Consider the following 11362-nt stretch of genomic DNA (forward strand, 5'->3'; position numbering starts at 1 on the left):
GATTAAAACCCCGTTTCCGGGAGGAAAAACCCGCTTGCCCGTGCCAGAGATCGACGAACTCGGGAATCGGTCAAAGAAAGGCTTAGAAAAAGTCTGACTTCAAGAAACAAAGTGCAGAGGATGCAAGCACCACTTCCACTGAGTTACGCAGGCCTATAATAATAATAATAATAATAATAAGAAGAAGAAGAAGAAGAAGAAGAAGAAGAAGAAGAAGAGCCTGTGTAGCTCAGTAGAAGTGGCATCTGCACTCTAGGGTGCTTGACCACACGAAGAAAGGATTTGGTGGTTCAAATCTAGTCACCGACTAGAGGAAAATTTTCTAGGCCCTTTTTCGACCGGTGCCCGAGTCGAAAAAGGGCCTAGAAAAACCCACACTATTTTCAGACAGTAAAAATATTGTGTTAGGGTTAGGGACCACGAGATGACGGCACTAGCTTGCCGCCTTCTCTGCGTACCGATGAATCAGTGATAGCCTTGAGCCAGCTATCTCTCTGATTGGCTACCAGTGGAGATTGAACTGCCCACTCAGTCTCCAAACGTTAGATAGGGTAAACGGCATCGCCTACTCCCTATATGGGAACAAATAGGCGTTAGCTGATTTTTTTAATAATAATAATAATAATAATAATAATAATGATAATAATAATACAATTTATTGTTTGCTAAAATATTTCTACATACAATAAGCATCTTGTGTGACATTGCACCTTATAATTTCACAAAGTTTCTGCAATTTCCATATTGGATTTCAATTAGAATTTTTAATAATTCTTATTTGCCTTTATATTATGTATTTACAACACATGTTCTTCTAATATTAACAATGAAGATTATACAGAATTTTTATAATTTTTTTTTTCAAACTTTGAGAAAGTGTGATTATACAAACAAATTTCTGCATTTGTTTATAAGGTTACTTGCAGATGAGTGAGGCAGGTTAATCCCACCTTCTTTGAAGCATGGCTTAGCTTTTATGAAAATAGTGGGATTTAGCCTTCATTTTATATTGTTGCTACTGTTTATGTATAGGGTGTAGGCATTGGATGCTAGTGATTTGTGATATGTATATTTAATATTTTTGGTTTTATTTTCATATCTTTTAGTTTTCTGTGAAAATTAAAAGATTTGAAGCAAGAATAAACCAATATGTACAAAAAAGCAATTTCGACAGAACAAACGTCATTACATTTAATCTCTCCAGAGAAATACAAATGCAAAACATTATTCACCAGGAAAAGAAGAAACACTCAAATTTCGAGGTCAATCTGGGATAATTCTAATGAACACAATGAAGACGCCTCATGAATTAAGGAAATAGAATCAAACAGAAACTGAAATGAAACAAAAACAATCACGAAATGTCATTATCACTAAAGAAATGATCATTGCTCAAGCATGAAAATTAAAAAACTGCCTGCACCTGTCAAAGACGAACTACATTCATTTTGATTAAAACATCTATCCAGTCTACATGATCGACTAGCAGAACAAATTAATTATTTCTTGTATTCAGGCTCAATGGAAGACTGGATGATATCTGGGCGCACTTTTCTCTTCATGAAAGGTAAGGATAAGGGTGCAGACCCAAGTAACTATCGTCCAATTACATGCCTACCAACTATGCTTAAGCTGTTCACGTTAATCATAGCAAATTCCATAACCACTACTTACCAGATAATCAGATTTATCCGATTGAACAAAAAGACAATTTTAAAAAATCTAGAGGAACAAAAGACCAGATCCTTATTAATAAAGTGATTCTAAGAAATTCAAAAAGAGGACAAACTATCTTAAACATGGCATGAATAGACTACAAGAAAGCATTCCATTCCCTCCCACACTGGATCCTGAAAGCACTAAAAATATTTAAATTTAGCAAAGAAATATGATCGTTTCTGGCTGCTGCTATGAAATCATGGAAAAAAACTTTAATAGTGAATAATGAACGATTTAGAGATTATCAGCATTAAACGTGAAATTTTCCAAGGTGGTTCCTTGCTATTTAACATTTCTTTGATACCTTTATCTGTGATTCTGAAGAAACAAAACTTGGATATGAAATTCCTAAATATAACATTAAAATTTTCCATCTGTTGTATATGGATGACTTGAAGTTATATGGAAAATCGGACCAGCAAATAGACTGTTTATTGAGCACAGTTCGTATTTTCAATCATGATATCAAAATGGTATTTGGTTTAATTAAACGAAGAAAAAATTAATGACACTAGCAGTTTTAATTTTGATTAAGAGAAATATATAAAAGCAATTTCAGCTGACGAACACAATAAATACCTAGGAATATTAGAAGCCAATGATAATCTCCACTCGAAAGTTAAACAACAGGCAGCATCAGAATACATCAAAAGAGTTATAATTATTCTGAAAACAAAACTAAACGGATTAAACGCAATTAGAGCAAAGAATGAATTTTTGGGCTATATCAGTGATTTGATACACAGCTAGCATAATATATTGGACAAAAGAAGACCTGGATAAACTGGACCGCCAAACTCTAAAGTAATGACTATGCATCATGCATTACATCCACGAAGCGATGTTGACCAGTTGTATCTACCGAGGAGAATAGGTGGACAGGTCTGCTGCAAGTGAGATAGGTTGTGGAAGAAGAAAAAATTAGTTTAAGAAGTTACATCGACAATAGCTCTTAGCCAATGCTTCAAGCAGTTACACAAGAGGACCTTCTAAAAGCAACAGATCCGATTACAAAAAGGAACAACAAAATAACCGATATGTGCTATGAAAAATAAACCTTAGCATGACCAATTTCTTCGAGATACTTTGACGTGAATAAAACGTGGCAATGACTACAATACAGATACGTTAAAAAGAAATTAAAAATGAAAGAGAAGGATATATTCTATCAGCTCAAGAACAGGCATCAGAAATTAATGCAATGAAGCAAAAATTTTGAACATTAATAATAACAGCAAAAGTCAGTTAGTCAGTGCCTTCAGCAAAATAGCTCAAACTGACTATAAATACCACCATGATGATGTGGCCAAAATAATTCATTGGCATGTATGCAAAAAATATGCCTCTCCTACTTCTGATAACCGGTGGCAACATGAAATAGAGACTGTATTGGAAAACGAAACAGCAAAATTTCTCTGGGACTTTAGAATACAGATTGATCGGTATTTGGAACACAATAGACCTGACATCACAATTATCGAACATCGACAGGTTTGGATTTTTGATATCACAATACCCTGTGATAACAACTTTAACAACAAAGAACTGGAAAAAAAATACTAAATATCGAGATCTGGCAATCGCAGTTTTCGGACTGTGGCTTAAACACACCAAAGTCATCCCAATAGTTATCTGTGCATTACAGCAATTAAACATAAACGAAGTGACCTCATATGTCCTACAAAAAACGGCATTACTTGGAGTCCATATTTTTCGACGATACCTCACGTACTATTCTTAGATTCTTGTTTAGGATCTGAATTGTTCTGTATCACCAGTCAAATTTTTATGTATATGATATCTTGTTTTGACTGTGTATCAATTATGTGAATACCTTTTTTGCTGTAATAACAATTATTTTTTTATCATCATTCAGAGTATTTACATATATTCAATACAAATGTAGAGTACAGTGATTTTTTGAAATATAAATGTACATTTTTTTTCAATATCAATATCAGAGCTTATTATTATACAGCATATTTACATATAGACATTTTTATTAATATCAATATTAAATAAGGAATTTTGAAATAATAAGGAAGGGCGATAAATGGTGTTGATGGAAATGATTCGTAGTAGAAGTTCGATGTAGTGGTTGAGGCAGTTGTAGGTATCCTCTGGCGATGAGTCTTCGGACTCCTTGGAGGTGTCAGGAATAATCATAATAATAATATCTTCATTATTTTCATACACTTTACTGACTGTTTTGTTACATAATCTGCATTCTTTGATTATAAGGATTACGTGTAGATGAGTGAGTCGAATTAATCCCACCTACTATGAAGCTTGGGTAAGCGTTTATGAAGAGAGTGGGATTTAGCCTTCGCTATTTATGTTGTTGTTACTGTTTATATATGGGGATGTAGGCATTTGGTGCTGGTGATTTGTGATGTGTATATTAGTGTTAATGGTATATTAACTTTGTTGGTATATTTTGCAGAGTTCGTGTTTTAATGTTTTGTAGTTATCTATGTGTTTTAAATTTCTTGGTAGGGTGTTGAGTTGCGTGGGTATCTGATGTGATCTCACAAAAGTGCCGTCTGAGTTGTCGAAGAGTGTAGTGATGTAGAGAGTTGTTGTAGGTCGTGTTATACGATATGTGTCTCTGTTGTTTCGATAGTTGATGTTGAAGTAATTCCTTGTTAATCTCATGTAGTGTTTCAGGCTTTTTTATGCTCAGGATTCTGTGTGTCGCCATATGCTGGTTATTGCGTGTAAGGTGTCCAAATCACTGTTGACACAATTTTCCTATGTAATGTTTCTAATTTTGTTAGGTGGCTGTTTGATGTGTTTACATAGACTGCTATATTGTATCTCAGTAGGGATTCGCAGATACCGTGATATAGAAGTTTTTTTTTTTTATATTGGATGGAATAATGTCTTTTACTTGGAAGAGTTTTGCTGCGATGATCCGGAGTTTGGTATGTAGGTATTCTCAGTGCTTTTTTTCGGCAAAAAAAGATGCCGGTACTCACCATGAAGATGTTATTACAGCAACTTCTACACTTTTAGCATATCCTCCGATGTACTCTCGCCGTCTCGCTTTGTTGGCACGCTTTGTGCTCTGCACTCTCCTTATGACTGTAAATCTTTTTTCTTAATGACATTATCTGTTGTTTGCGAGATTCTCCAAAATGACTGATTGTACTATTTGCCCACTGCGCTGAAATTTTCGTACCAAATGTCTATTTTCAAGACTTCTGAAATCACGACACACTTTACAGCCCAACATTTTATTCTTGAAATACAGCCACTCGTTTCTCTCTCATTTTTCTGCAAAAGAGTCCAATACTGGGGCCAATCATTATCAGAATCTTTTTCCTTTTGACCACGTGGATCTTCGGTCTTGGTTTCGTGATCCTCTTCACAAGTGTATTTTCAGTGCTAGTTTTCTGTTTGACAGGATCATAAGTAGATTCAACAATTTCTGCTTCTTCAGCCTTCCTATTTTTACTCATTGGAATAAAGTAACTACTTATTTTACTCATTTTGAACAATGATTGCACTGATTTGACTTAGATTAATTCAAAGCTCACGTGAACACCTGCCTGTTGCAGAGTGAATATAGAACTGATAAACTGATATTGGAAGAGCAATCGGAAGTGAACACAACTTCCTGTTTCCGGTTGCATACAACAGGAGTAATCAAAACTGAAAATTCAATTCGTGAACAGAGTACTATCTACCGGAATATTTATAATACATTTTACTGTCAATAAATCGCAAATTTTTAAAAACTTAAGAAAAAGGTGCCGATACGGCGTACCGTTGCGTACCGCCAGAAAAAAAAAGCACAGGGTATTCTATATGTTTGCCCATTTAAGGTCGCAATCTATGTAGAGACCAAGGTATTTTGCATGTGTTATAGGTTTGATTTCGGGGTATTGGCAGGTATTTTTGTTGTTAATGCAGCGGTATGTGTGTGTCAGTGTATCGATAGTGGTGCGGGGCGCATGATTCTTGTGTTTTGTATTATCAACATCTGTGTTTTGGTGCCGTTGATTAGAATTGCGTTTTGGTAGAAGTATGTTGTGATTTCAATTAGGTCTTGTTGTGCTTTGGAGAAAGCCGTGTTGATTGCTAGTAGTGCGCTGTCATCTGCGTACTGACATATTTGACTTTTTATGGTCATGTTATGAACATCGTTAATGTATATGTTGAATAGAACGGGTGATAATATGGCGCCTTGAGGAACACCGTGTTTTATTTGTATACCCCGGCTGTGACATGTACCTATTTTTGTTACTTGTGTTCTGTTTGAGAGGTAGTTCCTGAACTATGTATGCAGTGTTCCTCTTATACCTATTGAGTATAGCTTGGTGAGTAGTATGCCATGTTCAAGTGTATCAAATGCTTTAGTTAAATCAAGCCGTATAAGGACGGGGTATATTGTTTATTGTGTCGGTGGTTATCTTCTAATAAAGTAATTGTGCTTTTTGTTTTTCTGAAAGCAGCATTGGTTTTCTGAGACGATGTTGTACTTCTGTAAATAGATCTGAAGTCTAGTGTGTGTTATTTTTTCTAGAATTTTTGAAATGACTAGTAGGGTAGCTATTGGTCTGTAGTTCTGAATATCGTTTCTTTTACCATGTTTGTAGGCGTAATTATTGCAGTTTTTAGTTGTTGTGCCAGTGTCTCAATTAATAATTACCAAAATAGTTTGGTAATTATTAATGTGGTATGCGTAAATTTCTGTGTCGTTTATTGCAACTTCGGTCAGTATTCGCGCATCTATGTTTGTCATGGTGTAATTGAGAAGTGTTAGCAATGTAAGGCAGTGTTTTTTATACATCTTATGTTTGTGTGTACGATAGTGAAGTTGGTATTGGTGGAAATAAAAAAAAATCAACTAGCGCCTTTTATTTCCTAATAGGGAGTAGGCGAGGCCTTTATACCCTATCTAACTTTTGGAGACTGAGTGGGCAGTTCAATCTCCACCGGTAGCCAATCAGAGATAGCTGGCCCATATCTGTTGGTGGAAACGTTGTCTGAAAATTTCTTCAATGAGTCAAAGACCTTGAGGTTTATATTGTCTGACTGGATATGTTCGCCTATGTTTGTGATCTCCATTGTATAGTTTTTAAATGATTTCTAATTTTGTTCTTAAGGATTTGAAGAGTTAGTGTTTTATATTGGTAGGCTGTGTAGGTTGGATTCTCATGTAATTATATAAACTCGAGTGATAATTAATAATAATAATAATAATAATAATAATAATAATAATAATAATAATAATAATAATAATAATAATAATTCTGTATGGAATGGCTCTTCTGATGAACATCAACAATTTCTCGCTAAGTTAAACGCATTTCATCCTAGGATCAAGTTTACCCTAGAAATAGAATCAAATAAGCAGTTAGCCTTTTTAGATCTTCTAATTCTTCGCCAAAACGATGGTAACCTACATTTCTCAGTTTATAGAAAGAAGACTCATACAGGCCATTATATCCATGCGGAATCTCATCACCATCCCAGTCAAAAGGCAGGAACTATTAAAACACTACTGGTTCATCGGGCCCACTCCTTTTGTTCTACAGACGATCTTTTACAGAAAGAACTACAATACATAACTTCTTCCTTTCTATCTAATGGTTATAAGAATTGCTTCATTGAAAGAACTTTGAGTAGTTTTAATATGTCTTCCTCTTCAAACACAGAGGAAATAACGCGCATTACTATCCCTTATGTACAAGGCATCAGTGAACGTATAGCAAAAGTTTTAAAACCACTGAATATTTTTGTTGCCTTTCGACCGTTTAGAAAAATCTCCACCTTTCTCACTTCTACTAAGGACAAGCTTCCACATCTTAATCATCCAGGTGTCTACCAGATTCCGTGTTCTTGTGGATTATCTTATTTCGGACAAACGGGAAGATCTGCCTCTATTCGGCTAGAAGAACACCAATCTTATATTGAATACTTTAAACCTGAAAAGTCTGGACTTTCTGAAAATGCCATCTTCACTAGACACAGAGTTCATTGGAGAAAGACAAGAGTTCTTCACAAAAGTCAGTTTCTCATGGAACGCCTTTATAAAGAAACATGTGAAACTCTACAGAGCCTGTGTAGCTCAGTGGATGTGGCGTTTGCATACCACCGCGCTAGGCCGCACGAAGGAAGTCTTGGTTTCGAGTCTAGTCGGCGACTAGAAGAAATTTTTCTAAGCCTTTTTTCGACCGGTTCCCGAGTTAGTCGATCTCTGGCACGGGCAAGCAGGTTTTTCCTCCCGGAAACTCGGGTTTTTCGTCCTGTAAACTCAAGAAAATCGACCGTAGAACCCACATTATTTCAGACATTAAATATATTGTGTTAGCGTTAGAGACCACGAGATGGCGGCACATTTGAGCCGTCTCTCTTCACTGCGTACCGCTTAATTAGTGATAGCCTTGGGCCATCTGTCTCTGATTGGGTACCAGTGGAGATTGAACTGCCCACTCAGTCTCCAAAAGTTAGATAGGGCTAAATGGCCTCGCCTACTCCTGTATATACGGGAATAAAAAGGCGTTAGCTGATTTTTTTTTTTTTTTGTGAAACTCTACTTCATTCTGCTAACTTAAACAGATCCGACGGCTTATGTCTGTCCCCTTTATGGGAGATTGTACTTTACAAATCAGCTAATCTTTCCTAACTTTTTATTATATTAATTTTTTTTATTTAGGAAAGTTATTGACATTTTTAGTTATCTTACACCAGCTACTTAGGTGGCGCTCTTTGGAATTGTCAGTCAGTGTTTAATTTTGAGCTTAATGTACTGAGGATGCCTGTGACACACAGGCGAAAATTATACTAATAAATAATCTTTCTACGTGAGTTTTTTCCGTTGTTTATTGTGTACCGATATGTCTACTCACGGTTTACCTCTTTTAAAACTTATTCTTCCTAACGCTATATATCAGTCAGAAATAGTTTGATATAAAGGGTCGATTTTGTTAAGTTTATGGAATGAAAATCCGAGTTTTCTGGTAAAAAATCCTTTTTGCCATTCTCAAAGATCTATTCACTCTGAAACTGATTGAATATAGGATTAGAAAAGTTTCCCCAATCAGCAAAAGAAAGTTCTATGCTTTAATTATATTATTAGAGTAGATGGAGCCTGACACCCACCTAAAGGAATTATGAAACACTAAAAGTTAAGGAAGTTTAAAACTGTTATGTTCCTAAAACTTATCATACTGCTAGTTGGGAAAAAATTATTATTATTATTATTATTTTTTTTCTATTATTATAGTATGTATGTTATATTATATTATATTATTATTATTATGATAGAATATATGATAGAAGGCGCTTTAGTAGCAAGCGGTCGTAAGCACGCTAATTCGATGCTCTCATATTTCAAGTTGCAAAGTAGATATTTTCTTGTGAATTAAAATTTAAAGTACACCAGTGAATTCTGTTCCTCGAGACGAACATACTGATTTAAAAAATGTAAGTATCTGTTAAGTAATAAGTAAAATATAAGTGTTCAAAGTTCGAAGTATAGGCTGGTCAACTATGCCAGGAGAGAACAAAGCAAGTCGCCATATTAGAAATTACAGCATGATCGTCAAGCATGAATATGCATGAATATGAAGTGCTACAAATGCCAAGAAGACCTAACGGGCGAAGAAAACCACAACACATGTAGGAACTGCCAGAGAAACATGAATTTTGTATGTTCAGGATTGTCTGAGTCTGCTTGGCAGAGAAAATCAAACAAGAATCGTGACGAGTGGAAGTGTCCCCATTGCAGAGACAACAAAGGAATTCCTCCTTCGACCGCAGGCGGAAAACAGCACATGCAGAAAATAACCGCAGGCAGTAAACAGTTATCAACAACAACAGAGGGAATTAAAAACAAAGAAAACAACAATGGAAACCCAGGTGAGCCATCTTTAAATGCCTTACTTGAAAATAGATTACAAAACCTAAAAGACAGTTTAATCGATTTTGTTGGAGAACTATTTAAAAAACATACCGCACAAATTACAGAAAAATTCAACCAATATGAGGAATTTATTAAATTTAATAATAACTCGGTAGAAGGTGTATTACAGACCGTAAGAGAAATTAAAAACTGCGTTAAAGAGCTAACGGAAAGAGAGCATAATCTAATAAAAGAGACAACGGAACTACGGCAAGAACAAAACTCTTTAAAGCAACAGTACGAACTCTCAAACCAACAGTAGCACAAAAATGATCTCCTCATAAATGGTCTCCCAGAAACAGCTACGGAACATCTAAGAGACACCGTAATACAACTAAGCCAAAAAATTGGCTCTCCCATTGAATCAAGAGACATCCAGCCAGTGTATCGGTTACCACAAAAAAGGAAAAGAGAAAATAATACCCGTCCTTCTCCCGTCGTAGTGCGTCTCACCAACAGCCCAACAAAAACTACACTCATAAAAGCTAGCAAGATTAAAAAACCAGTAGTCAAGGATCTGAAAGGAGACCACGACAATACCCCAATATACTTGTCCGAATACTTAACGCCATATTACCAGAAAGTATTCTACCAAGCAAAGAAGGTAAAAACAGAAAACAATTACCAGTTTATATGGATAAGAGACAGCAAAATATTCCTAAGAAAGACACAAGATGTAAAACCAATCGAAATAAAATCCGTAGACGACCTCAACAGGCTGCCACATTGAAAGGAATATGGACAACTCGTAAAGAAGGAACAGCACACCAACCAACATGAATGCAGACCATCAAGCAGATGTAATCACCCCAGAATATGATAATTGCCAGATTCTGAAATCAATAACAGAATGGAAACAACTGACAATCCCCAAAAAAGGACTATTCTCTACATCAACATCAGACGCATTCAAAAATACTGGCTGACTCTGCAAGCTTATCTGAAGGAAGATATAGACGACATAGACATTTTAATACTGACAGAAGTATCCACGACAAACGAAGAGGAATCCACCTACCAAATGCCATACTTCCAACAACACAAACACTGCAGATAAACAAAACCAGACGGTGGTATAATAATATTTACCAAACATAAACTAGAAGTAACAGAAACAAACTATAAATTAGAATACGCAGAAAACATATGCATCGAAATAAAAAACACCAAACAAGAAAACTCCCTGATATTAAACGCAATATACAGACCACCCAACTTAAGCACCACAAAATTCCCAGAAGAACTAAACAAATGGCTTTTTACCACGGAAGTAGGCACCTCAGAATACTTGATGATAATAGGAGACATTAATATAAACATTAGGAACATAAATAACAACACAGAACAATACCTTGACCTATTATCGGCATATAACATAACCCCATCCATACAATCGTATACACGAGAAGAGATAGTCGGAAACAAAACAACCTCATCCTGCATCGATCATATAAATATAAGGGCCCCTCCAAACAGCCACACAGCAGCCGTCATAACATGCAAACTGGCAGATCATTATTTCATAGCATTACAGTTATACACTGAACCAGAACCCATAAAAATCACTGAGACTACAAAACAGTATTATAGCATTCTAAACGAAACAATAGTAAACGATGAAATCAGAAAAACAGACTGGATGAGATAGCATCTTTAGAATCTGCTTAAACTTGCATTTAACAAAATATATAACAAAGCATTAACAAAAATGAAATTCCGTCCCCAAACGAA

The sequence above is a fragment of the Typopeltis vanoorti genome, chromosome 8 (genome assembly GCF_054136105.1).
Source record: "Typopeltis vanoorti isolate ZY-2024b chromosome 8, IOZ_Tvanoo_1.0, whole genome shotgun sequence".
NCBI classification, from domain to species: domain Eukaryota; kingdom Metazoa; phylum Arthropoda; class Arachnida; order Uropygi; family Thelyphonidae; genus Typopeltis; species Typopeltis vanoorti.